A 22,197-nucleotide genomic window follows, 5' to 3' on the forward strand; every position below is an offset into this window, starting at 1 on the left:
TCCCTGAATTTATTTTTCTTTCTTTTCTTTCTTTTTGTTTGCTTGAGGCAGGGTCACATATATCCCATACTGCCCTCAAAGTTGCTATACAGCCAAGAATGAGCTTGAACTTATGAATTTCCTGCTTCCACCTCCCCAGTTCTGGGATTACAGGTGTGGGCCACCATACCTGACTTACATGGTTCTGGGAATTGAACTCACGACTTTGTACATGCTAGGCAACTACTATACCCATGGAACTACATCCTTAGCTCTTCTCTTTAGTTTCTTAAAGTCAAATTTTAGGTAATTGGTTTTCAGATCACGGTTTTTAAGCTATTGTTTAAGAAAAACTTTGACTACATTCCAAGATTTTTATAGCTTTTTCATATAGTTCCAAGTATTTTTCTTTAATTTTATGAATTACCTTGGACTGAATTATTTAATTTCTACATGTTTGAGGATTTTCCAGATGGGTTTTAAGTTATTCTTATTATTTAATCATGTAAATCAATTAAAGGGGATGTCAGGTCCCCAGGAGCTAGAGTGACAAGCAGCTGTGAGCCTCCTGACACGGATGCTGGGGAATGAGCTCACGTCCACTGAAAGGGCAGTGTGTACAGCATGAGCCATCTGTCCAGTCCCAGTCCATCTATGTTTTTGTTTCTATTTTTTAATTTAATTTTATTGTGATTGGAGAGCATACTTCATGGAACTGAAATCCTTTTACATATATTGAGAATTACTATATGGTGAACTCTTTTTCCAGTTTAAAAAAAAAAAAAAAGACCAGCTAATAGCCCTACTCAGCTGTGACACCTTTGACACAACAGTGATCAGCATGACAAGGTATCCCTAATGGTGCGATAGTCGTGCTCATATCTTGGTGGTCAACAAGAGCAGCCTAATTGGACTTAAGTCCTGATGACAGGAAGGACATTATGCCTGGTACTGGAAGCTCCTACCTAATTCCAAAAACTAGTGAGGTCATGGATTTTAGAAGAAACTTTCTCCTGCCACTTAAACCAGCATAATTACTAACTACATTATAAATACATACCCTTACCTGCACAGATAAGTGTGGCTTTCAACTCTCATGAAAGAGACTTTTTTTTTAATTTTAATTAGAAACAAGATTGTTTTGCATGACAATCCCAGTTGCATTCTCCCTCCCATCCTTCCCTACTACCCCCCCCCCAACTAAAACCCTATCACATATCCTTTCTGCTCCCCCTGGATGATGAGGCCTTCCATAGGATGTCATCAGAGTCTATCGTATCCTTTGGGATAGGGCCTAGGCCCATTCCAGTGTGTCTTGGCTCAGGGAGTATTCCTCTATGTGGAATGGGCTCCCAAAGTCCACACCTATGCTAGGGATAAGTACTGAACTACTACAGGAGGTCCCGAGGATTTCCAAGGTTTCCTCTCTGAAACCCATGTTCTTGGGGTCTGGTTCAGTCCCATGCTGGTATACCAGCTATCATTCTGGGGAGCAAGAGTGATGGGGAATGTGCTGTGTGTGTTTATCTTTTTGATTGTTAAATAAAATACTGTTGGCCAATGAGACAGCAGTTAGATGGGACTAGGAGTCAAAGAGGATTCTGGGAAATGTAGTAGAAAAGTGCTGATCCAGGCAGGAAGTGACATAGCAAGGAGACTCATATTTAAGCGAAAGAGAACCAGGAAGGGCTTCTTTTCCCCTTCGCTCCTGCTCCAGCGGCAAGATGTGATCCACTGACAAGGAGGGACGCCAATAAGGCATCTGATAAGATAAGTCTTATAAAATATATAGATTTATTATATTTAAGACTGAGCTAGCAGATGAGAAGTCCTAGTCATTGGCCAAGCAGCTTTGAACCTAATACAAGTCTCTGTATATTCATTTGGGCCTAACTCAGGTGGGCGGCTGGCATAAAGTTCACACATGGCGGTGGGGCTCAGGCGGCTTTTGGTGGAAAGATTTATTGTAACACAAGAGTTCCCCGATGTACAGGTCAGCTGTTTCTGTGGGTTCCACCAGCCTGGTCTGGACCCCTTTGCTCTTCACTCATCCTTCTCTGCATCTGGATTCCAGTTCAGTTGAGTAGTTGTGGGTGTCTGCTTCTACTTCCACCAGCTGCTGGATGAGGGATATCGGGTGGCATATAAGTCAGTCATCAATCTCATTATCAGGAAAGGGCATTTAAGGTAGCCTCTCCTCTGTTGCTTAGATTGTTAGCTGGTGTCATCTTTGTAGATCTCCAGACATTTCCCTAGTGCCTGATTTCTCTGTAAACCTAAAATGTCTTCCTCTATTGTGGTATCTCCATTCTTGTTATCTTCTATTCTTCCCCTGATTCAACCTTTCTGCTCCCTCATGTCCTCTGCATCCCTCCTCTTTTCTCCTTCTCATTCTCCTAGCTCCCTTCCCCACGCCCCATGTTCCCAATTTTCTCAGGTGATCTTGGGTCTTTCCCCTTCTCCAGGGGACCATGTATGTCTCTCTAAAGGTTCTCCTTGTTTACTAGCTTCTCTGGCAGTGTGGATTGTAGGCTGGTAATCCTTTACTCTATGTCTAAAATCTGCATATGAGTGAGTGCATACCATGTTTGTCTTTTTGTGATTGGGTTATCTAGCTCAGAATGGTTTCTTCTAGTTCCATCCATTTTCTTGCAAATTTCAAGATTCCATTGATTTTTTTCTGCTGAGTAGTACTCCATTGTGTAAATGTACAACATTTTCTCTATCCATTCTTCGGTTGAGGGGCATCTAGGCTGTTTCCAGTTTCTGGCTATTACAAATAGTGCTGTTATGAATGAAAAAGACATCTTTTATAATAGGCAGAATCTATGAGAGAAAATCACAACTAGTCAAATACAAGGATTATGGAGCGCCTAGCCCAAGTAGATACATCTATAATAAAACTGCTACATATAAGGCTCAGGGAACATCCCAAAAGTAGGGGCAGAAGACTGTGAGAGCCCAAGATGCTATGAGATTTTGACTCCTAGAAATTACAAAGAAGCTTTGGCCATGATATGTCAACAATATGGATGCCTGAACAAGATCTGAACAAGTAAACTACCAGAAGACATTCCAATGTGCAAGAGGGAAATTTCCATGGCCCTACTCCTGACAAAAAGCTATAGGAAACTAAGATGTGCTGAGACCAGGAAAAATAGTCTTCCCCCAGAGATGAGCCCCCTAATTGGTTATCTGATACAAAGTGATAAGCCCTGAAATAATATAAATACAAGTAACACAAAACATACTGAGAAATTTGTATTTATATATTTGTGCATATATGTGTTTATATAATGTGTATATGTGTAATACATATATATTATACATATAAATTATAAATATAAATTAAAGAAAAAGAGACTATGACTTAGAGAAGGAGCACGGGGAAGACATGGAAAGTGTTGGAGGGAGGAAAGGGAAGGAGGAAATAATGTAATTATATTTTAATTTCAAAAAATCAATTAAAAATGAAAAATAATAGGAAAGAGAGTTGGAGAGTTCATATTTAGAAACATGGTACAAGATTAACATGTCTCCGCTTGATTCAGTACTGACGATAGAAAGAAATATACATCCTTATTTCTGTTTTACAGATTAAAAAAAAAATGAAGGCTCAGAGAGGAAAACTGACTTAGCCATGATCACCAAGTTGATGACTGGCAGGAGAATGACTGACCCCAGGTGTGACTTTAAAACTTCTTCATCTTCTGATACCTGTCGTGGTTCTTCAAAGTTCACCCATGTGCTTCGTTTAAACACCACCACCCCCCCCCCCCGAGCATTTAAAATCTGCATTGCAGAGTTTGAGTCTTTACTCGGGAACTTTGAGGCTCTTAGGTAAACACAAATTGGCTTCTTCCTGCAGCACCAAATCAGGCAGCAGTGAGAATGGCTGTCTCTTTACTAGATGGAAAGAACTGGTAAAATGGAGTGGTCCACGAGTATCCCCTTAACCATTTCATATTAGCTGGTTTCTTTCCACTGTAGTTTTTTTGTTCACCCCTTCCTAAAGATGATGTTTGTCATTTGTTGCTTTGTTTTTTAAAGGATTTCTCTTTTTAAAGGTATTGGAAGAGAACACCAGGAATAAGGTGGTGCAAGAGAAAATCACATCCGTACATTGGAGCCTGGTCCTATGAGTTTTCTGTCTCCGTCAGGGCAGCAGGTCTCCACAACAGTCAGTGAATCCTGGTTGTTCTTCTTTATCGAGATGTAGCCATTTCCTCTAGCTCAGGACTTTAAACAAAATTAATGTGATCCGTGGCAAGAAGTATATTTATCATTATAACCAAATTTGTAATTTTCTGTGTATATAATTAGAAACAATTTCATGAAACAATACTTACTCTATCACAATGTTCTGTGATGCTTCTCTCCGCCAATGATTCTTGAATTTTAATATGCTTGTTAACTAGCAACTTTGTTAAATATATGATTCCGATTCTGTATCAGGGGAGGGGCCTGCATTTATCAAATTCCTAGTTAGATGCCTCTGTTTCTAGAACTGCATCTTAAGTAGCAAAGTTCCAGTCAACTTCAGTGCTCACTTACTCCAGTGAGTTTCAAGTGTATCTGGGCTGGCAGCTGGCGTGTGTCTAGGTGTGATACTGTGTCAGGCATCTCTGGACAGGTCGCATGCCTATCTGGGATATTCTTGCAAAAGTGGACTTCTTACAGAGTGGCATCATAGTTGGGAGTAGTTGAGAAGACTAAAACATGGCAGAGGAAAAGGGAAAGAGGCCTTCTTGACATATATGCACTTTATCACCATGTTGACATAACAGATCTATTACAACTTGGACTAAACAAGCCTAAGTATTCTGCATAATGTGGACACTCATGTGAAAAGCATATAGAAGATGGCTGAGGGTGTCTATGACAATGACATGTATAACAGAAAGAAAGAAAAACAGTTCCTGAGGCATCATCTCCCTTAGTCTGCAGTATGAATGCTTCCTGTGTCCGTCAGTGTTCTTGTTTCTCAGTAACAGAGACTAGCTCTGTCTGACTGAATAAAAACAAAACCAGGGGAGATGATTGAAGGATTCCAGAAGAGTAGACAGCTGTGGGGACAAAGGTTGGAAATGAGCAAGGACACCTTTAAAGGACTAGAAAGAAGCATCAAAGCCATGACCTCAGAACAGAAACAGGCTGGGCAGTCTGTGCCTGCTGACATTAATGAACTTGAACCATTTCTTTCCTCAGTCCCCACTTCAAGCTTCCAGGATCAAAGTCACAGGAGAGACAATTTATCTGGCTGAACTTGGGTTTCACATTATATCCTGAATGAATGTCTTGGGAAAACAAAAACAATTTGGTTCTTCAAATGTCCACAATGGGCCAGATGCCTGTATTTGATTCCTTCAAGAGCACAGACAAGTGGGGCAGTGAAATGCTTCCAAAGAAAATAAGAGTCCCCTTGGGAAGAGGAAATGAATGCTGAGCCATCTGTAAAATACACTGAAGAAAGCCCTGACCTGTGACTGCTGGACAATGAATCAACTGGGACACTTGCTCTCAGTCCAGAAGGATGGTGAAGGGGACTTTCTAGTTCTTTGGGAACCCCAGCTATCATCTCAAAGCCAAGGACAGTGAGCGGTCCTTACACTAGGGAATAGCTCCAAACTCAACCCTTTCAGAACTTACTTAAAGATGTGAAAAAACCAACTCTCTTAGTGCCATCAGCATTGTCACTGCCCTATCACAACCTTTTCTCTTTACTCCTATAGGGAAAATCTAAGGGATCCTAAGAGTCATCAGAATTCCAGCTATGTGGAAGTTGTTATCCACTTTAAGGCTTTCCCTTCCCCAATACAAGAAAGAAGGGGAGTATTTCTTCCTTCCCTGTGAGAGGTAACTATGGAGGAAGGAAGAGAAGCCATAGCATAAGCTTCTGGGTATATATAGTAACACTAATAAGGAAAATAATCAGGAACACATCTAGGTTTTTCAGCAGAAATGCAATTCCTCCCTGAAACTAGTCTGTGAAAATCCCTAACCAAATACCATGTGCTGGAGTTCTTTTCACCAGTATTTCCAGCCCTGGACACTGACCCTAAGGCAATCCAAGCCTTCACTGAGCTAACAAGAAGAATTCTCCATTGCCCAAGATCTGAAGTCAAAGTCTGTGGTAGATATACTTAGTTGACTGAGCCTGTCATGTCCCCACAGCCATGAGGCAAAGCAAGTATTGTTGCTTTTGTAAAAGGATGGTCTTCCCATCACATTTCATAAGGAGGGTTGCCATTAGCTATACAGAACTTTGTGCAAAACAAGGAAAATGAAGGTCTCTGTTGGCAATGATAACAGATGTGTTTCCTACTTGCCAGTGGTTACAAGCCACTGCCTAGGTTCAAAGGACAGTGCATACATGGATTATGGCTTCATGTCCCTCTCTGCTGGGAGCCTGTTCTCAGTGTAAACTGAACAGCTATATGCAATGGCCATGCTTATATGGTGAACATTCTTTTTTTAGTACAGATAACAAATAGATCATAAAAGGAACATGTCAGGCTTAGAAGAAAATACAGTGGACACATGAGCATGCAGCTTGATGAAGACCAGTGGAGAAGTAGTATTATGAAGCCAGAACAAGGAGCCTGTCATGGTGCTATATTCTTGCAATCCCAGCACATAGAAGGCAGAAGGAGGAAGATCATAGGCCAGTTTGGGCTGTCTGACAGAGGAAAGGCAGTGACAAACATTGAACTTCCACATTCCACATAGTTAAGGTGTAATTGACTCTTCATCATAAGGTAGGTCTGCCCACAAATCATGTGTCATGTGTGGAGTTTGGCTTCCAATGGATTACTGCATCTATGTGATTGGAAGAGTATGGGCACATTGACTCACTGGTCATCTGGGACCAGTGCTCTATATTAAGACCTGCAACTCCCTTTCTGGTTCAGAAAATAATTGCCTTATGTTTAATGAGAAATATGTAGAAAAAGTTTCATATATTTTGTTGTTAAATTAATATCATTTGTTCCCAAGTAAAAAAAAATTAATCTAAGTATTTCAGAAAGAAAAGGGTGGAATTTACTTTTACTGCTGTATAGTAATCAATATAGAAACGTTTATCCTTATGTGCATTATTGACTCGAGTAAACACTATTAAGTTGTTACTATTTTCATTCTAAAAATGGTAACTATAGAAAAGACAAATGGATTGATCAGATCATTCGATGTTGACTAATTGGTGGAAAATAGGTTTGATTCAGTTAGGCAATGTATCTGAACACCTTTGAATGTGGCCCCTTCTACTGTACATGATTATATAGTTATTGTGTCTGGGCTGCTTGACATTACAGATGTGATAGCTGGAGTTTCTACAGGTGAGTTGGGGTTGTAAGATTATTGGGAGAGAGTTCAAAACACAATGGAAAGAGTGGTCTGTATTAGGGGCCCAGAAGCAGAACTGTGCAGAAGGAAGAGTGGACTGTGATAACATTTGTATTACACCCTTCTGAGTAGGCCTGAAATGGAATCAAGGGTACCCAATTTTAGACAACCTAGGAGTTATTCATTGGCTGTAGGATGCTCCCAGGGAAAAGATGTGGCCAGGTGAAGGGGGGGGGGTATTCCAGATGAGAAGTCATCTATGGTCAGTGTTCTCTGTAGAGGAGAAATGGATGTGCTGGTTTGGTCCTGAACAGCATCATCATGTCCACTTACTCCAAAGACTTCTCTGGTTTCCCCTCCTGCTCCCTTCGTCTTGCTCTCTGCTTCAAACACTCTATTTTCTGGGCTTCTGTTCAAGTAAAGCAGGTTCACTCCCTCCTTTGAGCTCTTGCTGTTCTCAGCCTGGAACAGGAAACATGCTGCTTGACTTCTTCCATGCCTTAGTTAATTGTCTTGGATTTCCATACCTGTGGAAAAGAACCTGAAATAGATAGACACAAAGGAAGAGAGGTTTGTTTTGGCCTGTGCTTTCTGAGGTTTTGGTCCACAGTCACTTGGCTGTACTGTGACAATGCAGGACCTCAAGACAGGGAATGCTTGCAGAGCAAAGTTGCTTGCTTTGGGGCAGAGCTGGACAGAGGGAGACATCTTGCATCCTTGATAAAGCCCTTCCCACAATTGAGTTCTGAATCCATGGGTTTATCTGACACAAAGGCAGAGGCCTCACTACAGAATCACCTCCCAAAGGTCCTACCTCTGAAGAAGCCTGTGTTAATGACCAAATCCTCATCACATATATGTGGGGAGTCATCTAAGACCCACCCTACGCCACCCATTTTCTCAATGCTGCTTTCTGTTTACAGCCAATCACACCTTTCCCAGCACAATTTCATTCTCTCTCCTATGTTCTTATTCTCTTTCTCCTTCTTTTTCCATCTCCCTTTTCACCTTCTGGCATCCTATATGATTTACCTCTTCATCACATGTATTGTTTGGTTCCTGTCTCGCCCTGGCTGGAACATAAACTTCCCAAGAAGATCCTGTGAGGATCTGTGTCTACTATGTTTACTTGATGTCACCATTCACCCTTCAGCTAAAGAGACTGTGATTGTTGTTTGGCTAAGGAGACTATATGACAAAGCTCCAGTTTTCACAATGTAGATAAAGAGACTGTAAGATTGTTGCTTGGCTAAAGAAACTGTAGGACAAAGTCCATGTAGTCCAGTTTCTGGTTGAGTGGATACAGCCCTACTTCCTCCTTTAATTTTATTGCTTAAAAAATAAAATCATTTGTATAGTGATCTTTAGATTCAGTGACTTGTTCCCTTTTGCCCTCAGAATACTGATGATCTGAGATGGTTTGGGACAGTATTGAAAAAAGTAGTATAAAACCTACACATTTGAAAGAATTAATATTGATGAAATGGCTGAACAGCATGTTCTAACTAGTCTCTGGAGATTGGGAAAGTACATAAAAATCCACAAATGAGTTTGGGAACATTTTCTGCTTACTTTGTAATGAAGTTTTTAATGCTTTTATAGATATAAAATGCAAATTTGAAAAGTAAGAATCAAGAAAAAAGATATGATTTTACATTGAAAAAATCATTAGATTATAAAAATAAGAAAGATAGAAATATTGCAGTAATTATATTTGATATATAAATAAAGATATATATAAAGGTTTAAAATAGATTATAGTACAATTTGATAAGAATTTTTGCTTTGCTTATTACAAGTTGAGAATCAGCCTTTTAGATTCTAAATTGTCTGGCAATCGTGACCATAAGGAAATGTCAAAGGCCTCTCCTCTGCTTAGTTAAACTTTGTCTACTTGCTCCCTGATCTGTGATCTTGAATTTTATGACTATGACTTTTCAAGGATGTTTTGATTCATGTTGGGAAAATAGTCACCTATTAGTTATTTTTGAAATGCAAATATTGATTGATGTATTCATTTTTGTGAGATATAAAAATAAACTCTGTGGCCCTGGGAAGAGAGAGCTATACATATATCCTCTCCTATATACTGCCTCATGAGTGCAATAACAATATATTCCTAGAGGTTCAGGAAAGATTCAAATTGCTCTCCAGTGCAACTACTTTGTATCACCTGCTACATCCACCTTTCTCAAGTCCTGACCTCTGCAGGAGCTGTTGATATATCTCAGGCACCAGGAGATGCCCGAATGCATGATAATTCTCAAATACAGTGAACATATTTTAGGCAAACGTTTATAACTCAGTAGAAGATTCTTATTTCTCATTTGGAAATTATCTTTTCTAAGACAGAAACTACTTTTAGGATCAGAACCTTCAGAGCATGAGTTCGTTTAATCCACTTAATGCACAAACCACAAAGTTGTCCAAATATCCCTCTCAGCAGAAGCAGGATTTCCTCTCTGACTGTAATTGTCATCTCACTTCTGTTATAAAAACTAAAAAAGGGAAGAGAAGCTACAGGTAAAGAATTGATCAAGGCTCTAACTTCTCCAGAAGTCTAAGGAAATTTGTATCAACTATCTTTGCTATTTACAGAACATTATCCCCTGGGATGCTAATTCATGTTTTATCCTGTGAGTTACTGCCTTTCTGTGGGCACCTTGTGTCCACACAGGTGTTAATGCTTCTGTAAGCACCATGTGTTCATACAGGTGAAGACCGACTGCCCAGGAAAATTCTTTCTTGGCACTTACCATGCATTAATTCACTTTGGAGCCTTCTTGATCTGAGATGCTATTCACATTAAAATGACAAAAGGCTACTTTGCCAGAAATGCAGCTTTTTTCAGCCTTCTTCATAGTGCATTAAGATAAGGATGAATTTTGTTATGTGTATGCTGGGGTAAGCAAGGGGACTGGAGCCTTGGCAAAGCTGCTCTGGCTGGCCAGGCCTGCTCTGCAGCCCTGGGCAGCCCTCAGGCTAACTGTCCTTCAGTGGAGAAGTTCTGCTGGGTCAGAAGATGTGAGAGGCCATTAATTCCTACCAACTAGTGGCTGGAACCAACCTTTTGTGCCAAGTATGGCTCAGAGCTTCAAGTGGTTTTATCACCAAAAATCTCACAATTAACTTTTCCTATAGAATATATAGTCCACACTCAAGACTTCAAGGTAACAGACAGTTATATCCTTAAAATTAAATAGTTATATACTTAGAGAGGAAGGCAGAGGTGTGGCTCAGTGGTGAAACGCTTGACCAGTGTATACAAGGTCCTGGGTTTGATCCTCAACACTGAAAAACAAAAAGTTTCAAATAAATAAACATTTGAATACTGTTCACTTTTTCTGTTGGATTTATCTGTTGACATCTATGCTGCTGTTTGCTTTTCATTCTTTGTTCTTTCTCTTTGGGGAGCCTGCCACCCAACTCCCAAATAAATCACACACAGACTCTTATTCTTTCTTATAAATGCCCAGCCTTAGCTTGGCTTGTTTCTAGCCAGATTTTCTTAACTTAAATTAACTCCATCTACCTTTTGCCTCTGGACTTTTATGGACTTTTATCTTTCTCTTACTTCTGAATATCTTATTTTCACTCTTACTCCATGGCTGGCTGTGTAGCTGACCCCTGAAGTCCTCATCTCCTTGTTCTATCTTACTCCTCCTCCCTCCTTTTCTCATTCCTTCTTCTTCCTCCCAGATTTCTCCTCCTATTTATTCTCTCTGCCTGGCAGCCCCACCTGTCCTTTCTCCTGTGGTGGTGTTGACTGTTTAGCTCTTTATTAGACCATGGGGTGTTTTAGGCAGGCAAGGAATTACAGCTTCACAGAGTTAAACAAATGCAACACCAGAGAATGCAACACTTCTTTTGCATCATCAAAACAAATGTTCCACGGCATAAACAAATGTAACACACCTTAAAATGATATTCCACAACACATCTATCTGACTTCATATTGCATATTGCAGAAGCTAAACACCTGTGAAGCACTTCCTAGCCTCTGATGCCCTAACCAGCAAAGTTGTGGTTGCATGATGAGACTACAGCAGACAGATAAACTCACACAGCTTTTGAAAGTGGTCAAAGAGATTGATTCTTTCTCTGGCAGCAACAGAAGGCACAGCCTCAGCTTCCTACGTCTCTGCAATGGCTTCTTTCTCTTGCCCTTCCAAACATCCTGTAGAGGAGTTCTCTGAGAGGAGTCAGATGTCTACATATTCCCAGCTCTGGAACACAGAGACTCTCAAACTTTTGGGAAGTGGCACACTAAAAAGTCAGTGGTAGACCTGACTCACTTTTCTTCAGCCCCTTACAATGGAAGCTTCTGGAGTTTTCTTTTTTGTATTGCATTCTTTGCTTGAAATACATGGAACTATTTTTTTGGATTTGGTATTCTTATCCAAACAATGACTGAAACATGTTCTAACATAGAAGTATCACTTTTTGTTGCAAGATAGTAGTAGACTCTAGTTCCTATTTCCTAGTAACAGATATCTTGAGCAGATCTGAATCCCCCCAACCCTTGTCCATCCTGTGTGGATCTGATGACCTACATAGGCAAAGCTGTTCAAGTCTTTGCCATTTCAACCTCAGCCCCTACCACTCTAACAAGACTGCAAGACTATGGCTTCTGGTCCAGCTGTATCTTGGCCAGGACAAGGGAAAGAATAGCAAGCTTATAATTATATGTTTCTGTATTACAAAGAAATGACATAAATAAAACCCACATTTAACCAGAAAGGGGATGTTCTGCATCTCCAAATAAAAACCAAGGACTCGTTCTAGAAAAAAAGGTGAGAGAATCCAAAGTATCAAATTGAAAATGTCCACTACGGCCAGGCATTGGTGGCACATGCCTTTAATCCCAGCACTAGGGAGGCAGAGGCAGGTGGATCTCTGTGAGCTACTAAGTAAGACAAACACCCACACAGACATGTCCACAGGCCAGCCTGACACAGACAGTTCCTCAACTGAGTTTTTCATGCCAGGTGATTCTAGATTGTGAAGAGTTAGCAAGTAAACACTAGCCAGCAAGCACAGTGTATTTATTTGGACTGGGTTCAAAAATCATGTTTAGCTGTTAGTTTTCTTACTGTCTTAGTTAGGGTTAATATTGCTGTGATAAAACACCATGACCAAGAGCAACTTGGAGAGGCAAGGGTTTATTTCACTCACAGTCTATATAACAGTTCTTAACAAAAGCATTAAGGATAGGAACTCAAGCAGGGCAAGAACCTGTAGGCAGGAGCTGGTGCAGAGGCCATGGAGGAGTGCTGCTTACTGGCATGCTCCTCGTGGCTTGTTCAGCCTGCTTTGCTGTAGAACCCAGGACCAACAGCCCAGGGATGACACCATCCTCAATGGGCTGGGCTCTCCCCCATCAATCACTAATTAAGAAAATGCCCTACAGCTGGATCTTACTGAGGCATTTTCTCAATTGAGGCTCCCTCCTCCCAGATAACTCTAGCTTGTATCAAGTTGACATAAAACTAGCCAGCACACTTAGACTTCTAAGTATCTAGAACACAGCCCTATACTGCCACCTTTTTCCTGCATGACATTGACTTTTCTAAGTGTAGAAAAGCCAGCAGTTCTGTGGGTCATGACCCCTTTGGGATCTCATATTAAATATTTACATTATGATTCATTACAATAGCAAAATTACAGTTATGAAGTAGCAATGAAATAATTTTATGGCGGGGGGGGTCACTACAACATGAAGAACTATATTAAAGGGTGGCAACATTAGAAAGATTGAGAACCACTGTTTTAGAAAATGCTACATTCTGGACTGGTTATTCCCTCATTCTGTTATTTTAGATGATCTAAGACTTCTAGATAATTCTTGAGGCAGGCATCCGGAGAAATCCAATGGGGTGTTCTATGAGGACAGAAGTGTTTTACATCTATCCTAGCACATTAGCCACTGGCACATGGTCATTCAGTATTTGAAATGTAGCTTGTGCAGCTGAGGAACTGAATTTAATGTAATTTTAATTATTTTAATTTTTAATCTTAAGTAGCCGCATGCAGCTAGTGTTAATTGAATCATTTATATAGTGTAAAGGAGAGTATAAAATAGCTAAAGAAGAAATCAGATTATCCCTATTTGGAGAGAGCTTGTCCCTATACTTAAAAGTCCCTAAAGAATTCATCAGAAAACTCTTATATTTGATAAACATTTTCAACAAAGTACCAGGATACAAAACTTAACATGTAAAATTCAGTAGCTTTTCTATACATGATAGCAAATGTGCCAAGAAAGAAATTCCGAAAATATCCCAATAACAATAGCTTCCCAGAAAGTAACAAAATGACTAATCAACCTAACCAAGAAATAGAAAGACCTCTACAATTAGAACTTTAAGACACCGAGAAAAGGAACTGAAGACAATTAGACAATGGAAAATCTTTCCATGCTCACAGACCAGGATAGTGTGAGAATGGCTATGGTATGGAAAATAATCTACAGATTCAATGCAATCTCCAGCAAAACCCCAATGGCATTCTTCACAAAGCTAGAAAAAAAATCCTAAAATTTGTATGGAAACATGAAAGACACCAAACATCCAAAGCAGTTGTCAGGATAAAACAATGCTGGAGGTGTCATAATACCTGACTTCAAATTATACTGCAACACTATGATGATACTTCAGGTGTCATGTGTGATACTGTCGCAAAACAGACACAATGATTCAGAAACAGAAATACTATGGACTTTATTTCAAGTGCAAAAGCGTGTGGGGGGGGGGGACGACAGTAGGTCGTAAAACTAGAGCAGGGACTGAGAAAGGGAAACAATAGATCATAAGCAAAGAGGATGAAAAGGAGAAGGAAATGAAACACATGTGATATGAAAACAGAAAGGGAACTATTGGAGTAGACAGCAAAAGAGGACCAGAGCGTGAGGAGAGGGGTGGGGAAAGAGACAAAAACAAACAAAGTATGTATGAAAATGCCCAAATGAAACCCATTGCTTTGAATCTTAACTTTAAAAAACTAATAAAATGTTAATAGAATATAAAGTACTTGCATTCTGCTATTCTGCATGTGAATATATGCTTGATAAATGTTACTTCATTTCTAATCCAAATATGCTTTTAAGAAAATGTGCTAGAAAAATATATTATCACATAAATGCAAATTAAGCTGTATAGTTGTCCTTGATGCATGATTAAGACCTATTTGGCTGCAGAGAAGATCTTCTGTCTGCTTGGGAGTCCCCATGGTCAGCACCAATCACTGTAAATATTTGGATTCATGATGCACACAAGAAGTATCTCATAAACGATGGCAGTGATTCTGCAGGTTATGTTTTTGACATATATGCATAAGTCTTAAGAGTTAGAATTTACTTCTTCTGCAGCATACATATCTGCGTGTTAACTTTTTTTAAAACTACCTCAGAGCCTGTTGTTCAGTTATCTTGGACCAATCTAATACAGTGAGATTCAATGCTAGAGTTTTCCACTCCAGTGTAGAAGGTGCATTCTCATTTCCAGTAGAAACGAGTCTAGGAAGATAAAAATGGGAGGTGGAGCCTGAGCATGAGCCTGAGCGTGAGCCTGAGCCTGACCCCGAGCCTGAAGGTGACCACAGCTTAACACAACAGAGGAAAGTTGAATCTGGGCACAGAAAGAGCTCCTATCCATCCCCTGGATCCAGACATGCCATGTTCCCCACCTTCTGTCATAAGAGAACCAGTAATGGTAACTACCATGATCATGTCTATGCTTTCCAGTTTTTAGTTTGGGGGCTTGCAGAGTGGGTGGTTTTGCTTTAGGTGGGAATTCTTGTGTTTGTTCCTCTGTGTTGTGACAGAATTTTACACTGTTGTCAGGACTGACCTGAAATTCACTCTAACTTAAGCTGTTCTCAAATTACAGGCAATAAATAGTCCTGCGTCCAATTACCAAGTGATGGGGTTGCAGGCCTGAGCCACCACACCTGGCTTATGCTTTCCAGTTTAATAAGCCATACATTTCTTGATTTTCCTAAGCTAATTTGAGTTGTGTTCAAGTGTTTTGTGCCTGAAAAGCACTGTCAAAAATGTAATACACAGAAGAGCATAGAATTTAGAACAAGATACCTTGGGTCATAATGTACTATAGATCTAACTTCCCTACCTACCAGTGGCAAAGCTTTCATGAGGACAAAGTGAGACAGTATGTTCTATGTGTTGGAGAAACCCTTCACATGCTAGGTCATGTTTTGAATTTCCCTTCTGAGCCATATCGAATCCACACCCTTGAGTTTTCACTCTATGTTCCCTTTCTGTTGCTCATTAACAAGTTTTCTTATATTCATATTCATTCATTTCTTATATTCATTTTCTTATATTCATTACATATATTCATATGTAATGGGAGATCACTGGAGCCTACATCTTAAAATGGAAGAGATCATTTCATGCCAACAGAAAATTCCTCACCTTGGGTCAGAGAACCAGTCTGGAAAGCAATATGTTTGACTTTGACTCATGGAGGACCCAAATGATGCTAGGAATTCGTGTTGCTCCTCTCACAGCCTGCTCTTTTTTCCATTTCTGTAGTCAGTGCACAAGGACCCCAATGTGTAGCCTTTGGTCACTTGGTGTCGTTCATTTGGTCTTTGCAAGTGTAGACAGAGCATGGTCTCTCCTTTACTGGTACTGACGACTCACTCACGTTTTAGGATCACACTGGATTTAAGCTAAGTAGCTTAATATGAAGACTGAATATAATTAGCTAATCATTTACAGGATTACTTGGGCTAAAAATTGACACAGTAAAATAAAGTAACCATGTTTCTGCCCATCTAAATCCCTGTGTTAATAAAGGTGGTTAGGTCATACAACTCAAAATACATTTCCAAAAAAGTATCATTGGTAGAAAGGATTATAAATATGTTTAAGCTACATTTAGAATTCAGGGAAAGCAATCTCAGCTTACTTTCCCTCAATTTTTGCTTCAACTAAGCTTTTAAGCTGAATAAATTAAAGTCTAAGATGTTTAAACAGTTCAGTCTATATTAGTATGGTGTGGTTCATTATAAAACACAGTAGTAAAATCATTGCCAAATTACCCCTAATATCTGCTCAGTCATACTAGACATTTCCAGCAAAGGATGAATGTCCTGCCCACCTATTAATTTCAGCTCCTTATCTATAATTATTCATTTTCGTTTCCCGAAGTTTCAACTTATCTCTGATACACTGGTCCACATACAAGAAACCGCCTTCCCAATGTCATTCAAAGACTGCTTTCCACCATCTAATGACTTGTCTGCAGTGATCTCCTGTGTCTTTAAGAGTTTCTTTCATTCTTTTAAAAGTTCATCGTAGTGTTTCAAATTGCTCCAAAATTAATAAGAGCAATGCAGTGTGTCTTGAGACATGTGCAACTACTTTCTTATTTCTTAAATCAGTAGGAGTTGGAGCAGGGAGGGGGTGCTGGAATTTGAACCCAGGGCCTTGAACATGCTAAGCTAATACACTATAGCACAGGGCCACACACTCAGCTCATCAGTAGGAATTTGTTGTTGTTGTTGTCGTCGTCATCATCGTCATTGACGTCATCATTGTTGTGTCTTAGCATAGCTCTTATTGTTACTTTCAGTCAATACTGGGAGAGTGTATGTAACCTACACCCATCTCATCTCTTCACCATCACTCATATACAGCAAGATCAAACTTCAAAGCGTTTATTGATGCAAAATTTCTCTCGTCTCTACCAAGGCTCTCCTTTTCAGTTCAGGCAGTTTCACTTAAAGACCCAATTTTAGGAGTGCTAGAGGTGACACACAGAGTTGTGTCAATCAGAAACATCTGGAAAGATACAGCACCTTCCCTGAGAGTCAATTGTAGAGGTCTCTGGATTAAGGTGGGAGAGGCAGAGGGGAGAGAAATATAATAAGCTAAGTTGGGCTCTCCTTACACCTCCAAATAAATGTTGGGAGTGAGAAAATGATCTTTGATGGGTTTCAGATCTTTGCATAAGCTGAAACCTCTCTCTGGGCAGCTTTCTGTCTACACCTCAGCAGAAGGCAAATTCCCACGGCAGTCTGGTGTCTACATCAGTCATACACTGATACACTAATGCAGTGTGCTGCCTTCTACTCTTTGAAGCTCTCCCTTGTATCACAGGGGCTGAAAGATTGGACCTCTACTTCCCAGTCTCCTTGACATAATGCAGTTAAAACTTTCTCAAGATTAAATATTAACACGAGGATAACTGCACTGCCATTTACAAAAGAATAAAGGTTGGATCCCTACCTCACACCACATAAAAATAGGTCTGAATAAAACATACAAGTAACTCTCTGTGATCTTAGATTTGTCACTAGATTCATAGATAGGATTCTAAAACATTAAGAAGAAAAACAAATTTGAGAAAAAGTGTACTTCATTGAAATTAAAAACTGTTGGGGTTGAGGAGATGGCTCAGCAGTTAAGAGCGGCTGCTCTTCCAGAAGACGTGGGTTCAAATTCCAGTACCCTCATGGCAGTTACACCTGTCTGTAACTCCAATTACTCTAGCTGAGGCAGAAGAGTCACAAGTTCAAAGCTAGCCCAGGCAAAATAGTAAAAATATGTCGTTAGAGAAAAAGAAGTAAAAACTCACATATCAGAAAAAGACAATTTTACACCATATATCTGATAAAATACATGCATTTAGACTATACTGAGAACTCTTACAATAAGTGGTGTTTTTAAAAAATAAGCTGTACAATTAAGAGGTAAGCAAAACATCTGCAGAAATATTTTGCAGAGATAAACAAAGAGCTGATAAATACAAGATAAGAAACTCTCAACACCATTAGCCATCAGGCAACAGCAAAACAAAGTCACACTGGAGTACCACTTCATACCCACAAAGAAAGCTACAGTAACACATATAGGTTTTTAACAAACCATCAACAAATAGGAGTGAGAATGAGAATGGGAAGAAACTGGTACCTGGTACCCTCATCCAGTCCTTTGGCAATGTGGACTGCTGGGGCTGCTGTGGAATTCAGTTTAGCCATTCTTCAAAGGGTTAAACTCAGAGTTACCATATGACTCAGCAGATCCATTGTGAAGATTATATACATATATCCAACACAGACATTCACACAAGAAGCAATGTGTTAATAGTCTGTTCTAGTTTGCTTTCTGTTACTATCATAAACACTGTGACCAAGAGCAATTTAGAGAGAAAATGGTTTGTTTCAGCTTATGATCCACATGACAGCCCATCACTGAAGAAAGTCAGGGCAGGAACTCAAGGCAGGAACTGAATAGAGGCCATGGAGTGGAGCTGCTTGTTTCCTCTGGCTTGCTCAGCTAACTTTCCTCCACAGTTCAGGCTCACCTGCCTAGGAATGGCACCACCCACAGTGGGTTTAGCCTGCCCACGTCCATCATTAGTCAAGAAAATGCCTGAAGACATACCCATAGGCCAGTCTCTGATAGTGGTAACTCCTGATTTGAGGTTCCCTCTTCCCAGATGACTCAAGTTATGTTAACCTGACGAAGACTTCTCAACAGTAGCAGGAAAATATAAATAACCAAAATGTCTATTAACTGATGGGTGGGTAATAAAATGTAGCGCAACAATGCAAGGGAATATTATTTGGCAATAAAAATGAAGTGCTGACACATACTACAACATGAACTAACTGCAATGTTAAAAGCATTATGCAAATTAATCTAAGCCAACCCTGGTGGCACAAGCGTGTAGTCCAAGATACCTGGGAAACTTAGATGGAAGAATTAGAAATCCGGGTCTTGCCTGGCTATAAGTGAGTTCCAGGTTAGCAAGGGTAATTTAGTGAGACACTATCACATTGCCAGAGAAGCTAGTAAACAAGGAGAACCCTTAGAGAGACATACATGGTCCCCTGGAGAAGGGGAAAGGGTCAAGATCCCCTGAGTAAATTGGGAGCATGGGAAGAGTGGGGAGGGAGCTAGGAGAATGAGAAGGGGAGAAGAGGAGGGATGCAGAGGACATGAGGGAGCAGAAAGGTTGAGTCAGGGGAAGAATAGAAGATAACAAGAATGGAGATACCGTAATAGAGGGAGACATTTTAGAGACATTTAGAGACAATTTAGAGACATTTACAGAGAAATCAGGCACTAAGGAAATGTCTGGAGATCTACAAAGATGACACCAGCTAACAATCTAAGCAACAGAGGAGAGGCTACCTTAAATGCCCTCCCCAGATAATGAGATTGATGACTGACTTATATGCCACCCGGTAGTCCTCATCCAGCAGCTGGTAGAAGTAGAAGCAGACACCCACAACTAATCACTGAACTGAACTGGAACCCAGATGCAGAGAAGGACGAGTGAAGAACAAAGGGGTCCAGACCAGGCTGGTGAAACCCACAGAAACAGCTGAACTGAACATCAGGGAACTTGCTCCCCAGACTGATAGCTGGGATACCAGCATGGGACTGAACCAGACCCCAGGAACATGGGTTTCAGTGAGGAAACCTCGGAAATCTACGTGACCTCCTGTAGTAGTTCAGTACTTATCCCTAGCATAGGTGGACTTTGGGAGCCCATTCCATATAGAGGAATACTCCTTGAGCCAAGACACACGAGGGTGGGCCTAGGCCCTATCCCAAAGGACACAATAGACTCTGATGACACCCTATGGAAGGCCTCACCATCCAGGGGGAGCAGAAAGGATATGTGATAGATAGGGTTTTAGTTGGGGGGGTGGTAGGGGAGGATGGAAGGGAGAAGGGAACTGGGATTGTCATGTAAAACAATCCTGTTTCTAATTCAAATAAAAAAATCTGAAAAAAATTAAAAAATTTAAAAAAGGAATGGGGATACAGTTCAAAAACACTGAAAATGTGTGAGAATCTCGGGTTAACTGTTTCCCTCAAAGACCTAAGAATCTATTTATATGAAGTAGGTAGAATAGAAAAAGTTATGGGGTTAAAAGGTAATTTAGTGGGGGCTGAGGGTTAGCCTAGCAGGTGGGAGATAGGAATTCTGGATGCTATCTAAGCAGAGAGGGCTTCTTTCAGTTGTAATGAAAATGTTCTAGAACTGATTGTGGAAATGAATGATAACCTGTGAGTACACCCAAAATGATGAATTGCATTTTAAATGGGTGAATTCTGTACCAACTCAGCTTTTGTGTAGAAAGACCAAGGGGAAGAAAAAGGACAGAGTCGTGTGCTGGGTCAGTTGCTGTGGCAGCAGTGAGCTCCTGCAGGAACTGCACTGTGCCAGGGTGGAGAAGCTTGGGGTAGTACAAATTAAATAGATATAGTACGGAGGTAGTGGCAGCAGCTTGTTGGCATTCCTGACAGTGGACTAACATAACCTGGCTCTTCTTTTTTATTCTCGAATCCTCTCCAATAGCATTCTTCCTTAAGTCCTTGGGTTAAGTCCCACTCTCATTCCCCAGAGTGCCTTGTTTTCTCAAGTAGATTCTGAATATTGTTGCCTAGAGAACACCCATCCTCTTGCTCATTCTCGGCCTGAGTCATCTTTCGTTTGTTCAGATACTTGTCTCCCCCCACAGGGCCAGGAACCTTAGGAAGCAGTTATTCCACCCTGAGCTCTGCCTTTCAGCCTGGCTGTAGTCTAAGAGTAGACCCATTATTCCACCCTGAGCTCTGCCCTCCAGCCTGGTCGTGGTCTAATGGTAGGGGGATCTCATTTCCTTTAGTAAAAGGTGATTTAGAAATTGAAATGTGGTCCAGCTACACCAATTAGAAAAGAAATCTTTTTTACATGTGTCCATGAATAATTCCTGATTAAGTAAAAAAACCATGAGTAACAATTAGATAAGGAAATTTATGATCTCTACTGGCAGCTGTCGTGCAACCAAGGCAAGAATGGAGGTGATAGTACACAATCAGGGCAGAGAGTCCAGAGAGCTTCAGTCTGTAACTACAATAGTGAACTCCATTAGATCAGTACCTCCCTTCTCATCTTCATATACAAGCTAATGCCTTGCTTTAAGGAGACTGGAAGTGATTTTCCTGCTACAACTAGAAATACCTTTACTGGTGCCTTTAGCCATGTTGGTTTAGGAGTCTTTCTAAGAAGAGAGTGCTTGGGACAGCTCTACAACATCCCACAGCCTCACCATAGATCAAGAGATCACCCAAAGTTCCCATAATGGGTGGGAAGGAGACTGGAAGTGATTTTCCTGCTACAACTAGAAATACCTTAACTGGTGCCTTTAGCCATGTTGGTTTAGGAGTCTTTCTAAGAAGAGAGTGCTTGGGACAGCTCTACAACATCCCACAGCCTCACCATAGATCAAGAGATCACCCAAAGTTCCCATAATGGGTGGGAAATTTCACTGGGGGGTGGTACACCTAGAGGGGCAACAAAGCCGTGATAAGAAGACATGGCAGCTTGAGCCACAGGAAAACACTGACCTTACAGGAGTGTCAGTGCTACATCTGACTCCACAGCAGAAGGTTAGAACCCAAAACCAGTCGGCACCAACATCACAGAAAATGCATACAGGATAGATGATATTCTGGGACCACACTCTCCTTACCTGACACATTAGTGTAACTCAAGACCCTGCCTCCACCCTTTGGACTTAGGAAGGATGACTAATGGACTCTGCTAATTACCCTCTACCACATAGAATGAGGGACTAAAATAGAGGTTGTCAGCCCATTTAGTGAAGTTACAGGTTGAGAAAGTTGGACCACTGAGTTATACATCCCAATGAAGTAGAACTCCTTTGGCCAGTGAGTTTCAGGTCATCTTTAGCAGCCCCACTCATCCTGGGTTGACTAGTTCTCTCTTGAGAGGTCACAACCAGCCAGGTGCAAACTCCCCCACTGCCTAGTCTCATCTAGAATTGTTCATGCTTCAAAATCAAATGGCCTCACTGATGAGATTTGTATTGCAATTGGCTTTGGGGTTT

General features: G+C 40.6%; 1 long non-coding RNA gene across 1 annotated transcript; it reads left to right on the forward strand.

Annotated features, from left to right (window-relative positions):
• The first annotated feature begins 2,656 nt into the window (after positions 1–2,656).
• On the forward strand, positions 2,657–9,384 carry LOC107978970. The gene is made up of 2 exons (XR_003482331.2): positions 2,657–3,663; positions 4,047–9,384. It is a non-coding gene; the product is annotated as an uncharacterized LOC107978970 (long non-coding RNA).
• Positions 9,385–22,197: the final 12,813 nt, after the last annotated feature.

Source organism: Cricetulus griseus, chromosome 2, assembly GCF_003668045.3.
Source record: "Cricetulus griseus strain 17A/GY chromosome 2, alternate assembly CriGri-PICRH-1.0, whole genome shotgun sequence".
Classification (NCBI taxonomy): Eukaryota; Metazoa; Chordata; class Mammalia; order Rodentia; family Cricetidae; genus Cricetulus; species Cricetulus griseus.